This window comes from Rhineura floridana, chromosome 4 (assembly GCF_030035675.1).
Source record: "Rhineura floridana isolate rRhiFlo1 chromosome 4, rRhiFlo1.hap2, whole genome shotgun sequence".
In the NCBI taxonomy this organism is placed as follows: domain Eukaryota; kingdom Metazoa; phylum Chordata; class Lepidosauria; order Squamata; family Rhineuridae; genus Rhineura; species Rhineura floridana.
The window spans coordinates 21,985,936-22,013,520 of record NC_084483.1 but is presented as its reverse complement, the minus strand read 5'-3'; positions in this window follow the sequence as shown (position 1 = coordinate 22,013,520).

Here is a 27,585-nt window from a genome sequence, read left to right as displayed (position 1 = left end):
TGCAATGCAGGTCACCAGACAACCGTCTGGGGAAAGTGTGTATAAAAATAAATATATGGGTGAAAATAACATATGCGGCGGCACGCTTGATCAAGCATAGCCGTCGCCGGGATCATATTACCCCAGTATTAGTAGATCTACACTGGCTACCAGTTGCTTACCAGGCCCAATTAAAGGTGTTGGTGTTGACCTTTAAAACCCTATACGGTTCCGGCCCAGTTTATCTGAAGGAACGCCTCCAGCATCACCAATTATGCCGCCTGACAAGATCAGCCACGCAGGACCTCCTCTTGGTCCCACCAGCCAAAACAGCTAGGCTGGTGCGGACCAGAGAGAGGGCATTCTCGGTTGTGGCCCCCACCCTCTGGAACTCTCTCCCTTTTGATCTTCGACATGCCTCCTCCCTGATGGGTTTTCACCGAGCCTTAAAGACCTGGCTATTCAGGCAGGCCTACGGGATCCTCGGGATGGAGTAGTTTATGATGTATTAACTGATGTTTTAGACTAATTGATGATTGTGTTCTTGTTTGCATAGTGTATTTTAATGTGTTGCTGTAAGTCACCTAGAGTGTCCGTTAACTCGGACAGATAGGCGACTAACAAATAAAATATTATTATTATTATTATTATTATAATAAAAATGCATTATATGACAAGAAATTGCTCACAAAAATGTGTGCCTTAGACAACATTTCCTACAAATATATGCTTGTTAGGAGAAATGTGCACTAAAATGCTGGAGAATTTTCCACAAATTGCTGCAGAAATGTGGAGAACTGAATTTATGGTTGGAAAAATGAGAAGCTGAGAGAACTGAAATTGACTGAACTTTCTATCTCTACTTTCCAGAAGAAACATGGTCACTTGAATGTTTGATGCAACTGTATCAATTCAACACCAACCACCCTTTCACGAAATCGCTGACTATGCTTCAGGTTTGATATGCTGCTGTTAAATGGGACTTCACAGTGAGAATTCACTGTACTGTAAAGGCAGTGAACGCAGCAGCCTGATTATGGCTTTAGTGATCCGGAGTGGGGAATGGGAGAGGAAGCATCAATGAGTCTTGCACTTCTGTGTTCCCTGCTTTTCCGTCTCATCTGAAATAGAACTTTTTCTCTCTTTCATCTGGAACTTTGCACATTTCCTCAGAGGAGATATGCACAGCCTATTTTGGAGGAGATTAGAGAAAGAAGACACTGGCACTGCCTTCTCCTTCTTTACCACTGCCATATCCGTAGGAGGGTTAAGTATGTGTACTTTAAAACTCTCCCATTAAAACTAATGTGCATAAAAATGCTTGAGTTGGCTAGATCCTGATGCCTGAAAGTATTTAATTACACTTGTGCCTCTGACACCACCATGCAAATTCTCATCTGTTTATCTTTTCCCTGCAATAAATATTAATGCACGGTAGAGACAGAAGAAAACCCTGTTATCAATGTAGGGACAAATGGGCAGAGATGGCTATATTTATGTTAGCACCTTCCAAATTACCAGCAGGACCTAATTGACCTTTCATTTCTTATCAGTCGTCTTCATGCCAGCAGTGATCTTTTCAAGTGCGGTATACTCAGGGCACTCACACTGTGATGCCAGGAATACAACATAGATCCTTGAAAGACGATGAAGCTAGTCATAACAGTTGTAATACATATACTTTTCAAAAGTCACCCGTAATGTTTAATGTCATCCGTGCACTTTTCTAGCATTTCAAATTGGGAGAATGATAGAAAGCACAATTAATAAGCATAATTTGCATATGTTTCCATAAGAACATAAGAAGAGCCTGCTGGATCAGGCCAGTGGCCCATCTAGTCCAGCATCCTGTTCTAACAGAGGCCAACCAGGTGTCTGGGGGAAGCCCGCAAGCAGGACCCGAGTGCAAGAACACTCTCCCCTCCTGAGTAGGCTTTAGTGTAAGCCAGGCCTACTGATGATTGTTTGCAGACCCAATTTTGTAGCAAAGGGTAATCAGGTTCAAGGCCAGAATCCAGACAAAAAAGACAGCAGCACCTGGAGTGAAAGCCTACAGTTTCAGAAAACAAGTTTCATCATTTGCAAAGCTAGTTTTGGCAATTGTATGTGAGTGTGCTTGCATACACACACGTGTGCAGTCTAATCTGCCTCACTTTCAGATGATTTGTGTTTTATAAGTAGGAGGGAGATCCCAGGGTAGTAGACCAATTACAGTCATGTACAAATACATAAGCATGTGATGATTGCAGTTTAGCATTCAGAAATCCTATCATTTTAACAGATTTGTTCAATTAAAAAAACAAACCCTGATCTGCTTGGTCTAATGCTTTTGACAGTGGGGAGGAATATTTTAAAAAATAACACACACACACAAACATATACTCCAGCAAACATGCAGCCCTAGGTAGTGCCAAATATGTTCTTGCATATCATTGTAAATAATGTGTAGAGCAGCTCTAAAGCCACATAGCATGCTTGTGCCTGAGATGAGAACTAAACTGGGGCTGTCATGGCTCACAGTGTGCTTCTCCTAAGGAAGCAATCCTAAACATGTTTACTAGCAGGTATGTTCTATCAAACACAGTTTACTATTGAGCAAACATGCATAGGATGGTCTTGCAGGACACTGGGTCAAACTGGATCAAGGCATGGTGGGATAAACAGCCCCCATTTTATTGACAGAAATTAGGCTCTGTGTCAATGTTGTCCTAAATCATAGTTCTTTAACCTGGGATCTCCGGATGTTCTTGAACTACAATTCCCATCAACCCCAGCCAGCTCAGCCACTGGTCAAGGGATCATGGGAGTTGTAGTCCAACAACATATGGAGACCCTAAGTTGAAGAACATTGTCATATGTGTCATTCTGGTCAGATATGCTTACTGTGTGAATTAAGTAAGTCCAATTATGATGATATGCTGGCATTGTATCTTTCTTACCACGTTTCATATTTTTGTATGTGATGTAGATGTTGTTGGACTACAACTCCATCCTTGACCAGTGGCCAACCAGGCTAGGGCTGAAGGGAATTGCAGTCCAACAACATCTTGAGGACCACAGGTATACCACCACTGATTGTCTGAAAAATGTTTCCTTGACTTAGTTAACCATGGCAGCCTGCTTTCTTCTGTGCTTGCAACTGAATCTCTCTCTTTTTTTTTTAAAAAAAGTGACTATTTCCGTTTGTGTGTATGCGTGAGGGTGTGGAGTATACTGGCAGCGCTTTGCAAGGACCTACTGTTCAAATTGGTACTTTAAGTAGGTGGTACTTCTCGGAAGTGACTAACATCTACTCCTGGTGTGAGAAAAGAGGAAAACAATTATGCTAAACCGTAGCTCCTGTCAGAAACTTGCATCTACTAGAGGGCAAAGGAATACAGCTATCAGAAGACCATAATTCCAGCTTGATGGACAGAAATAAAATTGTACGTTAGGACTTTGAAGACTTGTAAAAAAGTGTGAAACAACCTTCGGCTACTAAGAAAGCTGAAAAAATATTTGCTTGGACAACTTTTGCTAAAGGTCAACCAGTGCCTGTTCAAGTTTCATCGAACGATGAAACCTAAATCATAAAATGGAACATAGAACACCTTGTGCAGATTTAGGGACAATACTATCCCATGTTTGACATTTGGGCTACATCCATTTGACTGTTACCCACCATATCCACACCCATTGAAATCTATACTAGGGGTGGGGAACCGTCTTCAGGCCAAGGGCATTATTTCCTCCTGATCAACCTTCCAGTGGCTGCATGCTAGGGGTGGGTGCTTATTGCACTTTCTCAGATTTCAAAGTGCCCGTGAAGACGTTTATCTCATCATGGACAGAGGCTACAAACTCCCATCTCTCCATGCTTTCAGTAACCGTTCAAAGTATCTACCCTACCATATGGCTCACAGTGAACTCAACCCACAATCAGGTAAGAATGCAATTTAGCTGGGGCAGGGAGAGGGAAGACTCTTCACCCCTGTGTTTCAAGCCACAAATGATCATTTTTCAGCAGCCACACCCATCCATCAAACTTGACCCACCAGGGGTGGGGATGGGAGATAATAATTTGGCCTACTGATATCTGGCTTCCCCACCCATGATGATGATGATGATTTTAAATCTGAATTGCACACACCCCTAGATCCCATACCCTACTGTAACTCAACCTAAGTGCACGTTAACTGACATAATTGTATATACCTATCTCTATTCCCTTAAGAACATGAGAAGAGCCTTGCTGGATTGGCCAAAGACCCATCTAATCCAGCATCTTGTTCTCACAGTGGCCAACCAGATGCCTTTGGGAAGCCCACAAGCAGGACCAGAGAGCAACTGCACTCTCCCTACTTGTCACTCCTGGCAACTGGTGTTCAGAGGTAGACTTCCCTTTCCTCTGGTTCCCTTGTGTCTGTTTTTAGATTGCAAAAATTGGAGCAGAGATCTGTCTTGTGAAACCTGTCACTTTAAAGAAGAAGGCATTTGTGAGTTTGTGGGCAGCACCAATGTTGCTGGTCCTTCAACACTTGCTCATTTCAAAATGTGATCCCTGGTTGTTGCTATTTTTTTAAGTTGCTGGGCTTGCTACTCACCTGAATGAAACATCCTGAAATGGGATGGCTCATATGACAATTTATGATTTAAGTAGAGGAAACTCTCTCCCCTCAAAAAACATGTTCTTTATGCTTACTTCCCTTTTTTGAGGTTTAAGAGCTCTTTTTGCTGCTTTCACATTTTACAGAAACTGTGCAAACGATTCTCCTTTTCACTGACACCAGTAAATTAGTCCCTTGGTATTTTGAGACCTGGCAATTTTCACCAAAGACAGTGTGATTGCTTCGGTGAGACATGGAGGAATGTGTCTGCCAAAAGTGAATCACAAAGCAGAGGGGTCCTATTTTTTTAGAGCAGATAAGCTTATTTCTGACCTGCAAACAGAGCCTAAATGGTACTTATGCTTCTGTTCTGTCATTTTAAGGGATAATAAAACTCTTCTTTGGTGGAAAAAAAAGTTTACATCTTTAAAATAAAAATGTGTCTGCCTCAGAAGCAGAGGATGACTGCCTCCTGCTTTTAAAACCTGGTGTGCAATCTCGCATGCAAATGAGGACCTCTGCAGTAGTTTTGCAGAAAAACATGACTACTTCAGTTCAGACATGTTCATCTTAACTGGTTGTTGATTATTATTTATTCATTTTGCAGTATTGTAGAGACGCTGCACACAATGCTTGTAACCCCATGCAGAGAAGAGGTCAGATTTTAGAAGGGGACCAAATTGCAAAGTATATCCAGCAGTTTGCAAAGGAAGCCTGTAAGGACATGTCTCCACCACACAACAACACATGTTAATTATTGAACTATCGCCAGCATTCCAAGACGCTCTCCAAACAAGTCTGATGAAGAATTAAGACCCAGGTTTGATTCTTTTTTTTTTTAAATCATTTTAATCAATTTTATTATTTTGTTTTATAAAGAACATTAAGCATTACAAACTACACATAGAATACATCTGTAGTAGGATATTGATGAGAAATGGTTTACATTAGACATGAAATTCAGAAAGAAATTATGACTCCTAAAGTCCAATTATTGGGTTGTATCCAACAAAGTAATTGCTTGAGCAGAGCGACTGAGGGAGGGGAACATCTTCCTCCTCCCCCTGTGCACGCCCCCAAATCTGCATTGGAGGGGGCACACGGGGAAGAAGAGGGAGGGGAAGGTCCATTGCACAAGCAGAAATCACTCTGCTTGTACAATAACTTCACTAGATTTCGTCCGTTGTGTCTATTCATGGAAATGTATATCTCCAGGAGAGTGTTTGTGGCTGGTTGTGACTGGTTCATGTGTTCCTTTATTTAGGTATGAGAAAAGGAGAAAACATATTTCTGTAAAGTGAACTTGCTTCAATATCTTATTTATTTATTTATTTCATCAATTTTTATACAGCTTACTACTTGACAGTCTCTAAGCAGTTTACAATATGACAAATACAATATATGTCACAATGAAACTGAGAAACGACACTGTCATGCAATACCATGCAACATCAAACACAACTATAGTACAATACAATAAAACTATACAGTCTTTAAAAACAAAACAAAAACATACCAGCACATCTTGAAACATCTTTCGAGTCAGGGATCCCTTTCCTCTTTGGTCTCCCCCTTGTCTCAATATATATCCTGTCTCACAAAATACTACACAACACACCCAATTTCTACCTTCTATCTACACCAATCATACAATACCTAGTACTCATTCAATATCACTCATCTCATTCTACCTCCACACCTCCCACACTTCCCCCAGTATACCCAGACAGTATTTGCCTGACAAGTCAGCTATGGTGGATCAATTTCTCCACCAGCACCATTTCCCAGATCCTAGTGTAACAACCCGGGATTGTAATAATCTGCTCAAGTTTTCCAGCATTTGGCAATCTCCAGTTGAGCTGCAGCTAATGAGTATGACATTGTTATATTTTTAAGAGTCACTAAAATTGATAGAAATGCTAGCATTAGGTCTGGTTGGATTAGTTGCTGTATTATTTGTTTATTTAAAAGATTTCTAGGCTACCATCATGGGTAAAAAACCTCTCAATGACGTTTCTGCAGTAAAAGAGTAATATATAATAGGACCAAAAATATCTAATCATTAAAAAAGTCCTGGATATTGCATCATAGGCTTTGTAGTCTGAGGCTGCAGTCCTATTCACACTTGCCTGGGAGAAACAAGCTGCATTGAACTCAGTGTCTGAGAGATCAAACCAAGCGTTTGGAGTGAAAAAGTCTTTCACAGATTAACAACATTCTTTGCATCTTCTCCAGCACATAGATGATAAATTGTTATTCATATGGTGAAGTATCACTGGAGTTAGGTGTAACTAGGGATGGGCAAATCTGTCAATCTTTGCTTCTCTCCGGTTCTCATTTTTCCAGTTTTAAACTCAGTTCTCCACATTTCTACATCAGCTTGCAATTTTTTAAAAAGAAGCCCTTACTGTATATATATTCATCAGTATTTCACTGCAAATTTATCCTAATATACTTCTGTTTGTATACATTTCACCTGATACACATATTTTTGCAAAACAATTTCCCCTAATATACTGCATTTTTGTATGTTATTTTCACTACTAGGTCCGTGTGTTTTGTTCGCACATTGTTTTGGAAAGTGCACATTATGTAGATTCACCTTTATATGTGAACAGAATTTAATTCCTCTCCCACTCTTAGGTGCAACCTATGTATTAATTCATGGGTTGGATTTTTGTGAAGGATAAACTGAATTGACTTGCAATGTTAAAAAAAAAAAGCAAAACAAAACTAGGAACATCAGGAAGGATACTTGCAATATGAATTAGTTAATACCTTAAGTGCTAAGGGTATTTCATCTAGAAAAAGATCTGACATCCAGTATTCTTCAAATATAAGCAATCGTTTTCATTACTGACAGCTGAACTGAAAAACAATACCCAAACTAATTTGTAAAACCTGACTGCATCATGCCCCACATTTCCCTCCCTCCCATCTTCTCCTTCGTAGTGTTTAAACAAAAGTCCCCAAGGAAGGAAGTAGCCTCTAATAAGCATCTTACATCCCAGTTATTACTAGCTAGATCAAAATCCCCAGGTGACTGAAATCTTTTCTCAATTTAACATTTATAAAGTCTCGTTGTAGTTTTAAATAACAGTCCTGTTCAACCTTCTCATCTCAGAGTCACAGTATGCTCAATTCCCTTTTATTATTATTAAAGAAAAGATTTGCAATTTGAGATTCCCACCGTTACATCTCATTTAATGGGCTATATTTTGAACTTCAAAGCAATGCCCCTCCTCCTGCCATACACTAAATTATTATGTTTAAAGCAATTCCACCTGCCACTTATTAATAGACAACCAGCAACTAAGTGCTCCGCCTAGGAGGTAATGTTCATTCAGAATCTGAGCATAGTTTAACCCTATGGGGAGCCTGCCCATGTGGAACTAATGTGAATTCATAGCATAGTATTATTTTGCAGTCACACCCAGTGATGAGAAACTTTGGGCCCTGATGTATTGCTTGTATGGCCAGAGCATTCCTATCACCATAACCATGACACCTTCGCCTCTTACGCAGCAGATCATAGATTCATGGGCAGAACAGGGGATGCTTGAAACCTTCTTTGGATGGGTTTTACTTTTATTATACTAGCAATATGCCCATCATCTCACGTAAGGCAAGAGAGCTCTTACATCGCAAGGATTCTCAGGGGCTTCAGTGCATCTCTGTGTACTCTTCTGCACACAGAGAGGCATTGCAGCAACCCTTTGAAAGATCACTGTGCCTGAAGGCTAGGCATCCCTGGCATTCAGGAGTCAGATAAGGCTGAGCTGAAATGCCCCGCTCTTCATTCTGCCACTCCATGGAGAAAGTTTTGGTGCAGAAGACTGGCCAAGCTTCACTGGCTGCAACAGCTCTTCTCTTGGTGGATGGCGGCCAGCATTTCTTCCCAGAATTCCTCTCAGAGCAATGTTGCACCACCATATAGCACAGCCTTCCCCAATCTGGTTCCCTCCACATGTTTTACACTGCAACTCCCACAAGCCCTGTGTCTTAGATGGGGCTGATGGGAGTTGTCCAAAACATCTGCAGGGAACAGGTTGGCAAAAGCTGTTGTAGCATTGTTCTGAGGGGACTTCAGGGGCTGGGGGATGACAGCTGCCACACACTGAAAGGAGGAGCCGCGCCAGCATGAAAAACGGAGGGGCCAGCAGTTTAGGGAGAATGTGGTAGTTTATGAGCTGGATCGTTTTCTGCAACTCTGTCTTCTTTTCTTTTTATGAAGAAGGCAGTGCTGCTCATCACTGTCTATGTTCTCCCCTTTAAAAGCTACAATTGAACACTTAGCATCCCCCCTTTTAAAAAAAAGACTTAAAATGTTCTCTGTTAAACAGCCAGGTTTTATGTGATGCTAATGAGTGAGTGACACATAATTTGGTTGTATTAATAGCTATTTCAAAGTCTGAGTATACCTGTCCTGTTCATTAAAACCTTCCTCACTGTTCTGTTACTCCCTCTCCTACCTATCAAGGTATGTAATGCATCAGTCTTGATGGGTCCGTCTGGTTTAATTAGATCTCAATCAAATTATGTTCAGCCAGGGAGCTTTCAGCACGCGAAACTGATTTGCCTGTTTTAGAGCTAGAGAATTTTTGCTTGGAGACTAGAAAACATAGGCATATTTTGTTTGTTTGAATCTGTGGGGCTGATCATTTTGATCTTAGATCCATGGAGTCTGGTGCAATTCTTCTTTGTATTCCTCTTTGTATTAGGCACACAAAACCCCACCAACTATGCCAATGGGGATGGGGAGAGGGGTCAGTGGAAGAAGATTTCTCTTCCACAGAGTTGTGCATTTATTATTGTTGTTGTTGTTGTTGTTATCATTATCATTATTTAACAACAACAACAACAACAACAACAATAAATTTATATCCTGCCCTTCCTCCTTAAGGGGCCTAGAGCAGCAAACACAATTACAACAAAACATTGTAACAACAATGTACAAGGGAAACTGGACTGGATTGTCTTCCCAATAACTAAATCTGTACGTTTTTGGGTACAATCCTATGTTCTCTAGGAAGACATTCCAGGTGCCAAAGGATTTTGTAGAGCTCCCTCTTCATCGGCAGAGAGGGAGATCCTCAGACAGAGCAGGAGGTCCATCCATGGATGCTTCCTTGTTGCAGTTGTGGAAACTTCCATTCCTGTCCCACCTCCTCTGTTCGGATTCCAATGGGAGGAGGGGGAGAAAAGTGATATACTGGGAGCATGCAGGAGGTAGATTGAGGGAAGGCTTTAAATCTGCTGGATTCAAAGTCCTCCCATTTCTCCAAATCATCCCCAGGATGGGAGAAAATCATCCCCAGGATGAGAGAAGAACTATGCCAGTTGACATGCTCCTTTCTCCTTCCATTGGACCACTGGGAGGGAGAACTGGAGGAGGAGATTACACTGGCCCAAATAAAAAGAAAATGGCAAAGAGAGCTTTCTCTTTGTTCAGGGAATCAAAAGCTATCATGTTAGCTACTCATTTTGAAACTGGTTTACTCTTTTCCTTCCAAAGGTTCCTGGCAGGGCTTGAACAAAGCAGTTTGAAATCCCAATAACCTCTGAGCCAAGTTCCATGGGACATTGGCAGGCAGCACCCAGTGCTACAGCTCCAGATGGCCATCTGCAAAAAAGTCCTCTGCATTCACACCAAGAAGCAAGTGGTAGACAGAGTTAGCTTACATTTCCTTGTACATGCTATGCGTCCTTCTATATCCACAAAATATCCTCATATTAAGATTTTTGTTGATATGCAAAATTATTTATTTTATAGTTTTGTTTGTTTACGAAGTATATTCATTAGTCATCTGTTCACCTAGGTAATGTTCAACAGTTTGAATGTAATTAATTCATTCTAATATTTGAACCTAATGAATTAATTGATGTGTTTGCTGAACAGCAGGTGATTAATCAACGGCAACTGTTTAATCAGTTTGCAGACCTCCTCGTGACGCCTCAAAGAAATTTGTTTGATATAGATCTATTGAGCAGCCACAATCCCCAATAGCAGGAGTTAATTTGGCAATCAGAAAATCCAGTTAAAGAGAATTCCTCCTGTTGAAATTCATTGTCTGATCTGCAATTCAGAGAACCCTCTGTTTCTCCAGATGTCTGATTCCAGTTGATTTAAATAAAGGGGGAAAGGGCTGTAGCTCAGTTATAGAGCATCTGCCTTGCATGCAGAAGGTCCTAGTTTCAGTCCCCAACATCTCCAGGTAGGACTGGGAACGTTCCTTGTCTGAAACCCTGGCGAACCACTGCCAGTCAGTACAGACAATAGCTTCCTATGTTCCTAAGGCTGTGGCGACAATCCTACACATGCTTGCTGGCTTACTTGGAAGTAAATCCCACTGAATTCATCTTTCTCATTAAGCTACAGATCTGAAAGGACTTCCTTACATGATAACCTTCTGTAATCTTAAAGCAATTCAATCATACACCATCAGTGGGAGAACTACAGGGATTCCTCGGGATACTTTCATTTCTTTCATTTAATATTAGTCAAACTGATATAAACAGTCATATCTTACGTGTACAGATGGGACAAGAAGACTTGACTCTTCAGGAAAAGAAAAGAGTACCCTAAAAATGCATTGAGCTATGGGTTATTGCTAAAACTAACTTTATGTTCCTCAGTGTTTAAAAAGGGACAAATAGATATCATTCCTCCATTTTTTTCATGCTCTTGCATGTCCCCAATAAAGATATGTACAGAAAAATTCTAATGTTAGAGAATTTTATCGTGGCAGAAGGAGAGACGCTTAATTTGGAGGGAAGAAATTCACAGGTTTATTGTTTGCTTAAGATTTCTTCAGTGCCAGAGAACAGATTATTTTAAATTGCATACTTGCCATTGTTATCAACAATGCACAGCAAAAGTTGTTGCCTTGCTGTTTTAGGGGGGACCTTCTGTTATCATCATGGCAAAATGGTGTACAGATACACATATTTTTATTCAACCCTGAAACAAATCGAGTCCTGTTCACCAGTTCATAGAGCAGCTTCGGGCATGACACAAATGTGAATGGAAAGAAGAAACAGGAAACAAGTGTTCTGTTTAGTTGTATTTCCATATTGCCTGAAATAGAATCTCTCCTACTTTGGAAATACCTGTGCTGGCCTTACATTGGGAACTTCTAAGTAATTATTGACCGGTTGCTAATCTCCCCTTGAGGAGCAAGGTTTTTGAGCACATGGTTGTGGATCAGATACAGGTTCTCTTGGATGAAACCGATTTTCTAGATCCATTTCAATTGGGGTTTAGGCCTGGTTTCAGCACAGAAACTGCCTTGGTCGCCAGGCATGACTGGGTCCTTGGGCACCAGCTTGCCCTGGGTGCTTGGCTCCTGCCTATTTCACCTACCTCTCTCTTGTCTTCTGTTGCTGTGTGTGCTACACACACAGGGCTGGCAACAACCAAGATGGCAGCGGAGGCTTCTCTAAGGTGCTGATGTCCCCATCACCATCTTGGTTGATGGCATGCATGCATGGTACACTACGGTCACACGCATGCACATGCCTGCCACTAACCAAGATGGCGGTAAGAGCATCAGCCCCTTAAAAAAGCCTCCATTGCCATCTTGGTTGACGGCAACCCTGCACGTGCAGTGCACACAGCCTCAGAAGACAGGAGAGAGAGGTAGGTGGAGCAAGTGAACAGGTGGACAGCCTGAAAGCTCCCTCCCTGCGATCCATGGCAGGGAACCTGCTGCGGATTGCGGAAGGGGAGGGCTACTCCCCACCCTAACATGTGGCCCTTCAGGTATCCTCCTGGAGCAGCTGTCCAAGTTGGGGGTGGTGGTTCTGCTTTGCAGTGGTTCCGGTCCTACTTGGATGGTCGTCTTCAGAAAGTGACGCTTAGGAAATGTTGTTCGGCCCAGTGGAACCTTCAGTGTGGGGTTCTGCAGGGTTTGATCGTATCCCTCATGCTATTTAATATGTAATGAAACCACTGAGTGAGATCATCTGGAGTTTGGGAGTACACTGCCAGCAATATGCTGATGATACACAGCTCTACTTCTCCTTTATAGTGCAGGTGAATGTACTAGATTGGTGTCTTGCCTCAGTAATGGACTGGATGAGAACCAGTAAACTGAACCTTAATCCAGGTTAAAATGTGGTAGTTAGTGGGTGGTTCCCTAGACTGAATGGAGGGGATGTGGTCTGCTCTGGATGGGGTCACACTCACTCTGAACGAGCAAGTACGTAACTTGGGGATACGCCTACATCCATTACTGGTGCTTGAGGCTCAAGTGGCCTCAGTGGCACAGAGTGCTTTCCAACAGCTTCAGCTGGTGGCCCAGATGATCCCCTATCTGGACAGGGATAGCCGAACTTCTGTTGTCTATGCTCTGGTAACCTCTGGGTTAGACTACTACAGTGTGTTATATGTGGAGCTGCCTTGAAGACAGTTCAGAAACTGCAGCTGGTGCAGAAGCCAAGTCAGGCTGAACATATAACACCAATTCTGGCATGATTGCACTGGCTACCAGTTGGTTTCCAGGCTCAATTCGAAGTGCTGGTTTTCACCTATAAAGCCTCAGGACCCCAATACCTCAAGGACTGCTTCTCTCCCTATGCACCAGACTCAGTGATGATAATTGGAGGCTCTTCTTGGTGTACTCCCTTCATGGGAAGTTCGGCAGGTGGCAATACAAGAAAGGGTATTTTCAGTGGTGGTCCCCCCGGTTATGGAATACTTTCCCCAGGGAGTAGAGATGGAAAGATCAGTCAATTTTGGTTTTCTCCATTTCTCATATTTCCAATCTTAAATTCAATTCTCCACATTTCTCCTGCAATTTAAAAAAAATCCTCATGAAAATTCTCTAGCATTTTAGTGCTAATTTCTCCTAATAAACACATTTTTGTATCCAATTTTGACTAGTGTACACATTTTTCAAGGCATTTCTCATCATATAATGTATTTTTTCATATTATTTTCATTCATATATTCATTGTTATGCACACTTTCCAATAACATGCATTTTTGTAAACACTGGTTGGTTGGCAAGCTGCATTGCAAAATTTGAGTAAGTGAGAGTTTTGAAGGATGGCTGTGTTTTAGTACTCATATTGTTTTGGAAATTACGAATTTGATAGATTTGACTTGAAATGTGAACTGAATTTAAATTCTTGCCCATCCCTATCAGGAAGGCACACCTGGAGCCATCTTTATCCATCTTTAGGCACCAGACAAGGAACTCCTTCTACAGCCTTTGCCCCTTGATGACCTCTTAGAGTGGGGTGAGACTGGTATAGCTGCCCTTTATTTGTAGTGATTGTGTTTGTTTTAATTTAGATTTAATTACCAGAGGTGTTTTAGGTTATATGGATTATGTTGTTTGAGCTGCTTATTTAAGTCACTTTGGGTCACCTGGTGAGAAAAGTGACTTAACAACAACAACAACTTGCCCACCTTATGCCTGGGCAAGTTGTAAAAATTCTCTTTTTTTCCAGAGGTGACAGAGATGCAGATGCCTCTAAAGCAGCCTTGTCCAACCTTTGGGTTCCCAGATGTTGGTAGACTGCAACTCCCATCAGCCCCAGCCACCATGGCCAATGGTCAGGAATTATGGGAACTGTAGTCCAGCAACATCTGTGGCCCAAAGGTTGGACAAGGCTGCTCTAAAGGGTGGCAGATGCTGAGGGGCTGAGGGCAGACAGAGCTGTGCATGCCACATGCCCTGCCCTGCATTAAGCTTGCCTTCTGCCTCAGGTGCAGTGGAGGACTCTCCTATTGCTGGTGCTAAAGTCCAATTCAGCTGCCAAACAGTCTCCTCAGCTTTTGTAAATGAAATGGGGGAGGCACCATCTTGTCCTTCATTTCAATCAGCAAAATATCTTGGGCCAGCAGAGGGCAAGAACACTGGGGGGGATTATTTTCTTGATCCCTAAATATTCATGTCACTGCCTATTTATCTATCATACTGCCAAGGTGACCTGGGACCTTTTTCAGGCCATTGTACTAAATCCACAGCAAAATAATATTTTAGGGCATTATTTTCTTTATATTAAAGCAAAAACCCAGGCTGTCGATTGGATCCTTCAGGTCAGGAAAGAGTATTTCCTGTTCTAGTGAAGCTTTGCTTGAGCAACAAAGCTTGTATCCAATGTTAGTGACACTCAGAGCAGACCCAGTGAAAAGAGTGGACATTTACATTCATTAATTTCAATGGGTCTGCTTTGAGTATGACTTAGTTGGATACAACCCAAGGTTTTCCAGATTTCTGGGGTGTTCCTGCACCCTTTGGGCCAGACTTCTGTGTTACTCTTTGAGCTTGTCTCCTAGTTCTTCATTCTTTGGTTCCGATGTACTCTTCAGTTGTGACTACTGGCTTATTTCATGGCTCTTGGTTCCTGGCTCATGTCTTGCCTCAGATTGCCACCCTTTACCTAGACCTGATGAAAGGCAGGCTTCCCTTGGGAGAGATTCCAAAGCCTAGGAATAGCTACTGAGATAGATTGTTTTTGCCTCAGCCACGAGCCATAGCAATACAGCTACTGAGGCTTTCTTCCTGTTCCCCACCAATATACTTTAAATGTTGATGGGCCAAATGAGGACTTCAACAAACTGGCAGTTTTTTCTTTCCCTTTTTTGAGGGAAACCAGTTTTCATCGCTTCCTGTATACTGTGCCCTGCCCATTATTCAATCTGGCATATAAACAAATCATGTGAACCACTGATTTCTGTTAGAGCAGGACCTGGAGAAAGAAGTAATTATGACTTCTACTTATTATGCAGCTTGAGCCTCTGCCCTAATCCTGATCCTGTGGAAGAATGTTTCCCTGAGTTCAGCTGAGGTTACTTACAGTAAGTGTGCATTGGGTGGTCACCAAAAGTGCTAAAGTTGTGATCTGCAAAATAATACTCCAGTCCTATGATCATATACCTGTGAGTAAGTCCCATTGAGCTTAATGGAACTTACTTTTGAGTAAACGCATATAGGATTGTACTGTATGGGCTTCTGATGTAAAGAGACTTGGCTTTTGTTTATGGCATCGCGTACATTGCTAACAAAAGGTGAGCCTGTAGAAGGAAGCTGGAAGGGTAGGTCTCTTGAGCATCAACAAATATTTGTTTTGAAAAATATATTTGTCCAAGAGTTAAAGGCAAGAAAATGAAAAAAACCAAGTGGTAAGTGCGCTTTGATTAAGCCTTATGCTATTCAGGCTTTTCTTTTTCCTCCTCTGCACATGAAATAAACCAGTTGCAGGGGTGAAAGCATGATCTGAGCCTTGAAAGTATTGCTTTTCAATAGCTCCATTGATGGACTATTGGAAAGGAAGTAAAAGCTAAGTCAGAGGGTTGTGAATACTTCCAGAATGCTTTTCTTCCTTTGAGACTGCAGGTATGCAATCTCTGTGAAGACAAGTAGCCACTTTTTCAGGAGAAGACAAAACTAAGAGGCCACCTTTGAGTGTTTTTCAAAGGTTTCTGCATACTACACTGTACATCTGTTATGGATTGCCAGATTCCCTAGTGAAGTTGCAACAAAATTTAACTTAGCACTATGCTTTATATGATTGGTCTAGGCCTTCTTGAAGCTGTTAGTATATTTTAATTAAGGCTGTAAATTGAAATTATTTAAATTAACAAATTAGTCAATTAAAACTCTAATTGGTGGGGGCAAATGTTAATTAGCAGGACTGAAAGGCTAGGGTTTCATTTTTTGAGACTATTTTGGTTCTCTTCTGTTACTGTAATGCAGCCTTTCCCAACCAGTGTGCCTCCAGATGTTGTTGGACCACAATTCCCATCTTTCCTGGCCATAGGCAATGCTTGCTGAGGCTGATGGGAGGTGTGGTCCAACAACATCTGGAGGCACACTTGTTGGGAAAGGCTGCTGTAACGGAAAGAAAATGAGGGGGAAATGAGCTTTCCTTCTAATAACAAGTGTTAGCTTTTGTTTAGTACATAGTCTCACACTTCCTCAAAAAGGAGATTTCATTAATATGAAAATGTATTTATTAGATGAGCCAGATTAATCAGCTAAAATGTATTTCAAAAATGTTTAGCCCAATTCTAATGTTGGTGTTTTGAGGATGAAAAACATCTTGTGAGAGATAATGTCAAGTTTGGTTCCTTCAGCCATAGGCCACAACAAAAGATTGAGAGAACATTAATTTAAACACAATATCAAAAAATACAGAATTAATTAAATGCTAAATAAGCCTGTCATGTTGAAGTTCAGGATTTATCAATAATATGGAGTGTTGTCTTAGCCTGTCTCCAAAATACAACCCTGATTAAAAAGGATATTCCTATATCTCTTGTCCAGTATAGTCATTTGACATTTGCTGAAATTTAAGCAAAGTGAAAACCGTTTTTTTAGTTGAATTTTTTTCAGTCTAAATACTTTTCAGAACCATAATAGAACCTAATCATCACGTACTAAGGAGCCACTGTCAAACATGACAATGAATATAAATTCCTGTTGAATAAATGTATCAGTTTTAGCCACCGATAGCATTATGTTAATGAAGTAATAGAAAAGCTCTGAGGCTGGCTGTTGGTCTTTGATACCCAGAAATCTGTTCAGCAGAATTTTGTTGCAATTTACCAGGGGAAGGGAACCTGTGGCCATCCAGATATTGCTGGACTACATATCCCAAGGTGGGATATAAGTGTAATAATAAATAAAAAATAAATGTGTGTAGGGAATGACTATTTTGCATATGCTCAATAAAGGGACCTTTTTTGCAGTTAAAAAAATGAAGATTCAGATTTAAAGTTTGTATGCATTCTTCTTCTAAAATACACATTTTTTAAAAATGACACTGCACTGCAAAATTTGGAGAAGTGTGAAGTAGGACTGTTAGCTGGGTTCTGATCTGCATATAAACCCAGGACTGTAAAATTAGGTCATTTGATTTCAAAACGTGGTCTGAATGAATTTCTCTTCATATTTGGCACACAACTTATTTCTAACTCCCCTTACCTAGGATACCCCATTGACTTCAATAGGGAAGTAAGTCCTATTGAAGTCAATGGGGTATCCTAGGTAAGGGGAGTTAGAAATAAGTTGTGTGCCAAATATGAAGAGAAATTCATTCAGACCACGTTTTGAAATCAAATGACCTATCAATCAATCAAGTAGACATTGTTAGGATTGCACTGTTAGGCAATATGTTATTATTAAATGGGAGACTTATCTTTCCCTTTTACAAAATAAGGGCAACAATGCTCCTGTTGGAAGATATAAGTCCTGTTTTATTTATTCTTTGTGTTAGCGATTTGTCCTCTCTTGATTCATCTGGGTCAATCGCTGTGGTTTTGCCTCAAGTGCCTCAGAATAGGAGGCAAGAAATTGACCCCAAAAATCCTGAATTTTCTTTAATGGCTGTGGATGTTTCCTGAACAAACAATTCACCTGTGAGGCCGTGGGTCTGAAATGAGCACTTGGCAGAATGATTGTGACAAAGTTGACTTGTTTTGCAGACAGAGAGAGAGAGATGTGAGCTGGCTGAAGGGGAAGTGCTTTGAGATATACGGTCTCTCTCTGGGGATCTGATGCAATGGAGCTGATCTGCTGCATTGTAGGAATGCCTGGAGGCAGCCTCCACTTATGGTCTCCTTGCACATTTGAAGATGCAACAAAAATAGGCTAAGACTGCAGTGTTCCCATTTATGTTCATCCAGCAGTGCTGCCCCAAAATTTGATTAGGGAAGTGGGGGAGTGTGTAACACCAGACAATCATGGGAGCTCACAATTCTGTGATGCATTTAAAAACCTCCCTAGGGACACCATCTTTCCTCAGGGCCTTTGTTATTAGCATGTTGTACAATCGAATTCTTAACGTCCCTAAGGGCCATGTTTCCACTTGACTTATATCATAATTAATAATGGGAATTTGTGACATTTACCACTTCATTAAATATATTGCAGAAATATCGCTCCCAAGCAGTGCTGAATTTGCTTTCTATCCAGATATTGAAAGCACTACAGCTGACACCTACTAATTTCCAAAATGTAATATTATCCTTTGACTTCTTTTCAAAGTCTAAACCAGGCCTTTTTTAAAAAAAATAGTGCTTAGTGAGGAAAAAAGAGTGCTTAGTGAGGAATAGTTTACCTATAAAACTCCTGTAGAACAAAAATTTAATTAATGGTTCATGTTTGTCATATTTAGTCCATTTGCTTATGTCCACCCCCCTCCAAATAACATTAGTGCATTTGATCGTATAGATTTTTTTGCAGCCACAAGGGCAGGATTAATCCTACTAGCTATATGTTGCAAAATGAACAAAAGGAGCCAGTGTGGCCAGGTGGTCAGGGTGCTGGACTATGTCCTTGGAAACCAGGGTTCAAATCCCCGCTCGGTCATGAAGCTCACTGGGTGACCTTTGGCCAGTCACTGTCTCTCTGCCTAACCTTACTTAGATTACTTAGATCCATTCCAATCGGGTTTCAGGACTGGTCATGGAACGGAAACAGCCTTGGTCGCTCTGGTAGATGATATGAGGAGGGCATTGGATAGGGGTGAATACACCTTCCTTGTCCTCCTGGATCTCTCAGCGGCTTTTGATACCGTTGACCACGGTATCCTTTTAAGTCGCCTAGAGGGATTAGGAATTGGAGGCGCTGTTTTGCAGTGGTTCCATTCCTATCTCTCAGATAGGCAGCAACGGGTGGCATTGGGAGATGAGGTTTCAGACCCTTGGCCTCTTCATTGTGGAGTGCCACAGGGCTCTATCCTCTCTCCCATGCTATTCAACATCTATGTGAAACCGCTGGGGGCCATCATCAGGAGTTTTGGGCTGCAGTGTCATCAGTATGCAGATGACACTTAGCTCTATCTCTCATTTAAGTCCTCACCGGAGTTGGCTGTGAACACCATGTCCAAGTGCCTGGAATCCGTAAGTGGATGGATGGGAGAGAATAGGCTGAAGCTGCACTCCGATAAGACTGAGGTGTTGCTCGTGGGAGACAAAAGAAGGTTAGGAATTACTGACCTGGTGCTTAATGGGGTGAGTTTAACCCTGAAGGACCAAGTCTGCAGTCTTAGGGTCATTCTTGACTCCCAGCTGTCCATGGAGGCTCAGATTACAGCAGTGAGCCGGGCAGCTTGGTATCAATTACATCTGATACAGAGACTGCGCCCCTACCTTCCTGTTCATCTGCTCCCACGAGTGATACATGCCCTGGTCTCCTCTCGCTTAGACTACTGCAATGCGCTCTACGTGGGGTTACCCTTGAAAACGGTCTGGAAACTACAGCTGGTACAGAATGCGGCGGCACGCTTGATTAAGCATAGCCGCCGCTGGGATCACATCACCCCAGTGTTATTAGATCTTCACTGGCTACCAGTTGTTTACTGGGCCCAATTCAAGGTGTTGGTGTTGACCTTTAAAACCCTTTACGGTTTCGGCCCAGTATATCTGAAGGAACGCCTCCAGAGTCACTGATTGTGCCGCCTGACGAGATCAGCCTCACAAGACCTTCTCTCGGTCCCACCGGTGAAAACAGCTAGGCTGGTGCGGACCAGAGAAAGGGCATTCTCAATTGTGGCCCCCACCCTCTGGAACTCTCTCCCTCTTGATCTCCGACATGCTCCCTCCTTGTCAAGCTTTCGCCGAGCCTTAAAGACCTGGCTATTCAGGCAGGCATACAAGATTGGGATAGATTAATTCTACGCTATATGAACTGAAGGATGGTTTTTAGCTTAATTTGATTGTTGTTGATATATATATGCACTGTTTTATTTTGTTGTATGTCGCCTAGAGTGTCCCTAACCCGGACAGATAGGCGACTGAAAAATAAAATTTATTATTATTATTATATTATTATAACCTACCTCACAGGGTTATTCTGTGGATAAAATCTGTGGATAAAATGGAGAGGGGGAGAACCAGGTATGCCACCTTGAGCTCCTTGGAGGAAAGATGGGATATAACTTCAATAATAAAATAAATAAATATTTATTTTACTTTATTTGCGGTCAAAGACCCGTCCTAACAGCCTCTATTACAACCTCAGTGAATCGCCCAGTAGAGCTGTTTAGAACAGTAAACCAGCTGGTTCAGACCAATGTGGCATCATTAACAATGGACCACTTAATAGCTTGTTGTGAGAGGTTTGCAAGTCATGTTGATGGGAAAATTACTCGGATCTGTGCTGAACCTGATGTCATAGTTGGTTCAGGCTTGTTGGAGGTCCCTGGAGCATTGTCAAATTACAATTTGTGGGATCGTTTTCAGTTGTTGCAGCCCAACTATGTGCCATCTTGATCCCTGCCCATCATCGTTGGTAAAATCTAGGAGGACGGGAGTGACCAGATAGGTCCAGGGAGTGGTCAATACCTGAGTTATCCCCACTGCCTTGAAAGAGACAGTGGTGTGGCCCCTCCTGAAGAGGTCTTCCATGGATCCAGAGGTTTTAGAAAACTACCGTCAAGTCTCAAAAATGCCCTTCCTGGGCAAGGTGATCGAGAGGGTGGTGACTGGCCAACTGCAGCTATGCCTGGAGGAAGCAGATTATCTGGATCTGTTTCAGTCTGGTTTCTGGCATGTTTTTGGTGCCATGGTGGCCCTTATTGATTACTTTTATTGGGAGAGAGATGGGACAATGTGTCCCTGTTGGTTCTCCTTGATCTCCCAGTGGCTTTTGACACCATTGATCATAGTGTCTTTCTGGAGTGACTGAAGGAGGTGGGAGTTGGAGATACTGTACTGCAGTTGTTCTGATCCTACCTGCAGGACCACCGCCAGAAAGCTGTACTAGGAGACCATGGCTCTTGGGCTATGGGGTCCCACAAGGACCCATTCTGTCTCCTATGCTATTTAACATCTATATGAAACCATTGGAAGCTGTCGTCTGGGGTTTTGAAGCTCTGTCTCTCCATTCCATCTGAACCAGGCTGCGAAGGTGTTGAACCTGTGTCTGGAGGCAGTGATGGGCTGGATGGGGCCCAGTAAACTGAGGCTGAATCATGATAAGACAGAAGTGCAGGGGGGGGAGGGTCCCATGTCCAGGAATTAGGTGTTCTATTCTGGGAGGGGTTGTACTCCCCCTGAAGGAACAGGCAGAGCTTGGAAAAGTTACTTTTTTGAACTACAACTCCCATCAGCCCCAGCCAGCATGGCCACTGGATTGGGCTGATGGGAGTTGTAGTTCAAAAAAGTAACTTTTCCAAGCTCTGTTTGTAGTCTCGCAGTACTCCAGCATTATTGACTTTTAGGAGGAATTTGAAAACATGCCTGTTTATCCAGGCATTTGATGGCTGAAGGACACTGTTCCTGGCAACCTGGGTATTACTGAACAGAAGATTTTTTTTATCTGCAGCTGTTTTTGGAATGTTTTCATCTGCAGCTGTTTTTAGAATGTTTTTAACTAGAATTGCTTTTTTAAATTGTTGTTGTTGAATTGTTTTGTTTGTTGCCCTGGGCTCCTTCAGGAGGAAGGTTGGGATACAAATGTAATAAATAATAATAATTGTTCACCCCTGGAGTGCAACCCTCTTGATTGCCACAGCTGCCATCACCACAGTACCCTTCTAGGAATGGGCCAGGAGGATTCTATATTCATATACCTCTGGCCATTCCTAGGGAGTAAGCTCCAGTGGTCCTCAGGGACTACTGTTCTGCCCCAGGGCCATTGGCTTATGGGGACCTCTCTCAGTTCCTTCCATCTCATCCTCCATGGTTTCTAACACCTGCATGACACCACTGCATGAAATGTTCCAGATGCGGAAGCATCATCAGCAATGATATCTAGTTCTATTTCTTATTTTCATCACATTTTGGAAGAAAATGGAAACAGGAGCAGGCAGGGAAAGCACCGTTGTTTTCTCGATTTCTGCACACGGTGGGTCCTTGCTGCTGCTGCCTGAGGGGGAAAGATGAGGCGGAGGGAGCTTGGTGTGCAGCAGTGGCACCAATCCAAGCAGTGCTCCTGCTGCCATGCACTACACCTCTCACACACCCTTTGCTTACTGGCAGAAGGGACCCTCCATTTTTGGAAGCTGGGAAAGCTATGGTACCCCCACCTGCACCTCATCCCCTGGGACAGCAATGGTACCCCATCCGCACTGCCTCACCAGCTGCTACCAGATAGACACCCTGACCTGTTGTCTGACAGTAGAGAAGGATTCATTGTTATAAAACAAACTGAATTTTAATCCAGATAAGACAGAAGTGCTCATGGCTGGAGGATTAGCTGATCCAGGGCTGATAGGTGTACAGGCTTTCTTGGATGGGATTCTATTCCCTTGAAGACACAGTTTCATAGTGTGGGCCTCCTCTTTGATTTGACTCAGCTTGTGGTGGTGGTGATTATTAGGATTACATCCACACCATACCTTTAAAGCACATTTAAAGCACATGACATCACCCAAAGAATCCTGGGAACTGTAGTTTGTTAAGGGTGCTGGGTAATGTAGCTCTGTGAGGGGCAAACTACAGGTCCCACCAATGGTTTAAATAGCCTGTTAGTCTAGGGCAGCCTAACCACTAGACACAAGTTGAAAGAACAAACCTTGATTCAGATTGTGTAACTTTAAGAAACAACTTGCCTATATGCAGAGTTTTGGAGAAACAGAATATCCCCCATATCAGTCAACAGCTTTGTAGGTGTGCCTGTTGATTGGCAAAATTTGACTCTACTACAATTTATAGCTAAACTGGTTTTGTAGTTCCACCAGTTTCTTTCACGTTTGCCACAATCACCTCTATCCTGAGAATATTTCCCATGTATTTTGATGCTACTCAAGTTACACTTCAAACAGCCATCACTAGGAGGGATGAAATTAGTAGCAGTGGGAGGTTTATAGGACAGCCCCACTTGGTCAAAAGAGTGTTTCTCTGTATTGAATGAGAAATTTAGCTAACTGCAAGAGTATGCAATGTACAAAGAGCAATCTTTTTAAAGACCTCAGTGACAGAAAACCAAGATGCAGCCATAAATCGCTATTTGGAACATTTTGTGATTGAGAACTAAATATGTGGATCAGGTTTCATTACTGAACAAATTGTTCCTTAACAACCTTGATTTTATTTAACAGCTTATATCAGTCTGCTAATAAGGACACACTGATGATATGGCCTGAGGGTCTCCAAGGTGCAAGAATCAGGTTTTTCCTTCTCCTTCAAAGATGAACAGAGGTAGCAGGAGCATACACATCTATCTGGGCATTAGCCAACAAGGTTTTTATTCTTTGTACATGACAATCAACTCCTGTCTATTCATTGCCATTACTTGGCAATCTTACTATCTAACTGCATAAATGATAAGGTGGGGTGGGGACTGAGGAGTCAATGGACCTCTCTGGAGAACATCATCTTGATTCTTGTGAAAATACTTAGTATTGTTTAAATCTAGATATCTAAATTATTTTGATGAGGGTAATATGCTAACTCAATCACAGAGACTTAAGAACAACAAAACTTTCTTGGGATTCAATGACATATGGGCAAATTTGGGTTCAGCAATTAAAGTTGATTTGGCTCTCTTGTGCAACTACCCCCTGCCCTTGACTTTGTGCAATGTCAAGAAAATGCACTGGAAATTGTAGGATGAAATTGCTTGTGGTAGCATTATATAACGTTGGGGGTAGAGAAAAGGGCAGGGGAGCTCTGGTGACCCCTGGGATGGTTTAAGATTGCTGTCGGATGGGATGCAGTGGGGTTGGCGAGCAAAGCTAGCAGGGACAGAGCTACCAGTAAAAAAAAGCAACATATTAGCGCAGTTGCACTTCAGCACAAAACTGAAATGAAAATAAAAGAGAGGAAAAACTCCAGCTGTTTAAAACTCATGGGAGAAGAAGGGACCTCACTGTGGGACATTAATATTAGCAGTATAACCAGACAATGCAGCTCACAAGAAGAAATAAAGCCATTTAAAATCCAATAACCATAAAACAAATATAAAACAGTTGCAAAACAGCTTAAAGTGACCTGGCAACCCTAGTAAACAAACATAGGATTGCACTATAAATATCTTTACATGTTGTGTAAATAATAAACAGCTTTGACATTCATGTTTATATAAATATTTCTTCATGCTATGTCTTGATATGTACCTGATTTCACATTCGGGTTGTAAACTATTATTTACAAATTATTATTTCCTCTACATTTTAAGTGTGCCCTTTTTCCTTGGGGTGGTCATGGTCCCCCTCTGCTGTTTTCACCCTTTGGGGCAGGTTAGGCTGAGAGATGGTGTGTAGCCCATGGTCACCCAGTAACCTTTGTAGCTTATTTCCATTTTAAAATTGAATTAAAATGATTTGTATGCAGGCAAAGTTTATGAAGTAATGCAATTCCACATAATACATTTAAAGCACAAAGAACTTGAATTTAAAGTGCATGTCTTCCCCCAAAGAAACCTGGGAAGTGTAGTTTCCTCCTCACAGTTATAGTTCCCACCACCCTTAACAAACTACAGTTCCCAGGATTCTGTAGTGGGATTCATGTGCTTCAAATATGTTGAATGTGCTTTAAATGCATGGTGTGGATCTGCCCTAGTATGCTGTGCATTGATTAGTGAATTGAAAAGAACAATTTTAAAATATACATTTTTAAACAGGGCTGTAGCTCATTGGTAGGGCATATGTTTTGCATGCAAAGGTCCAAAATTCAATATCTGCAAGAGACTATTGCCAGGGACAACGTCGCTTTAATTTGGTTGGGAGGCTATATGTGCCTGCTGCAGAATAAAAAGGTGAGGGAAACCCTGAAAAAGAATGATACTGTTCACAATGTTTTCCTTTTGGAAAGGAAAAGGGCTTCCCCTCTGCCTAGTGCCCACTCACCCAATCTCCTCCCCTCCCCCTCCTCCTCCCCCTCCCTCCCCACCCCTACCCCTACCCCAGGTCAGCTTCACCTATCCTAAGCATGATTGCACAAGAGTAAATCCCACTGAACTCAAAAGCATGCAAATGATCAAACCTGCCCTCCCCTCCTCCTCCTTCCTATCACCTTCTCTTGCCTGTTCCTTCACCCTTCACCTCTACCTCCTACTCCCCATCCCCTTCCAATCTCCTCCTTCTCCCTCCTCCTCCTTCCCCTCCTCTACCCTCTACCCTCTGCCCTCCCCTTCCCCCTTCCCCATGGTCAGTTTTACCTATCCTAACCAGGATTGCATGGGAGTAAATCCCATTGAACTCAATAAGCATGCAAATGATTAAATCTGCCCTCCCCTCCTCCTCCCTCCCATCATGTCCCTTTTGCCCCTTTCCTCCCCTTCCTTCACCACTTCCCCTCCCTTTCCAACCCTCCTTTCTGCTCCCCCACCTTCTGCTCCTCTCCCCCCCACTTCCTCCTTCCCTCTCCTCTCCTTTCCTCTCCCATCCCTCTCCACCCCCTTGGTCAGTTTTACCTATCTTAGCTATGATTGCACAGGAGTAAATCCCACTGAACTCAATAAGCATACAAATGATCAAACCTGCCTTTCCCCTCCTTCCTCTTTCCTCTCCCTTCCCCCTCCCCTCTTCCTTTTTCCTTCTCCCCTGCCCACTCCAGGCCTCCCTCCCCACGGTCAGTTTTGCCTATCCTAAGCATGATTGCATGGGAGTAAATCCCACTGAACTCAATAAACATGCAAATGATCAAATCTGCCCTCCCCCCTCCCCCTCCCCCTCTCCCCATCCCCATGGTCGGTTTCACCTATCCTAAGCATGATTGCAGAGGAGTAAATCCCACTAACTCAATAAGCATGCAAATGATCAATCCATTCTCAGCAAACTTGCACAGGATCCCATTTCTTACCTCCCAGCTTAAAAAGCAGAGAAATTCACTAATAGGCAAAAAAAAAACTTTGCAGTATAAAAATATGCCTATAGCCAACAGATATTTCTATCAAACTTTAAAAAGCAGGGAAATTGGGCAGCAATAATGAATGCACCAAATAAGCAGTAGACCTGACCTCCTCTCTGAGATATTGTACTGACCTACAAATTTGTCAAAATGCAAGTGAGTGGTGAGTGGTGGCAACATCTGCAATCAGCCCAAATAATAGAAGCAAGATCTGTGCTGTGCTGGTCTTGTTTTAGCAGGGGGAAAGCAACAATATTAAAACAGTTGATATTGGAGACTGGGCCTGGCAACCAAGAGGTCTTCTGTATCTTTAAAAGTTGTGCAGTAGGAAGGGAAAATTCCACCTTGTGGTTTTTCTCATTACAGTGTTGCAAGAACACCTGCACTTGGCTGACTTTCTCTTCTCCTAAAGATACAGGATCAGTCTCAGGCCTTGAGCCTGGCAACCCTAGTTGATATAGTTCAGATAGTTACTTTAAATATGTTTGATTTACTTTGCAATTTTAGTGACGTTTCCTATAGTAAATCATTTTCTTTTGCTTCTGTTACTGTCCTGGGGCCGATACTCAACATTTTTATCAATGACTTAGATGATGGGGTGGAGGGAATCCTTATTAAGTTTGCAGATGACACGAAACTGGGAGTGATAGCTAATACAATGGAAGACAGGAACAAAATCCCAAGGGACCTGGATAGACTAGAAAATTGGGCTGAAATTAATAAAATGAAATTCAATAAAGACAAATGCAAGATTCTGCACTTAGGCCACAAAAACAAAATGCACGGGTGCAGGATGGGAAATACCCAGCTTAGCAGTAGTGCGTGTGAGAAGGACCTTGGAATTGTAGTGGATCGCAGGTTGAACATGACCCAGCAGTGTGATGCTGCGGCAAAAAAGGCAAATGCGGTTTTGGGCTGCATAAACAGAGCTATAGTTTCCAGGTCGAGGGAAGTAATAGTCCCACTATATTCTGCATTAGTCAGGCCTCATCTGGAATACTGCGTTCAGTTCTGGGCACCTCATTTTAAGAAGGATATAGACAAGTTAGAGCGGGTTCAGAAGAAGGTGACGAGGATGATAGCCGGTATGGAGAACAAGTCTTATGAGGAAAGGTTGAAGGAACTTGGCATGTTCAGTCTGGTGAAGAGAAGGCTGAGGGGTGACATGATTGCACTCTTAAGTACCTGAAGGACTGTCACATAGAGGAGGGTACAGATTTGTTCTCTGCTGCCCCAGAGGGTAGGACTAGGTCCAATGGTTTTAAGTTG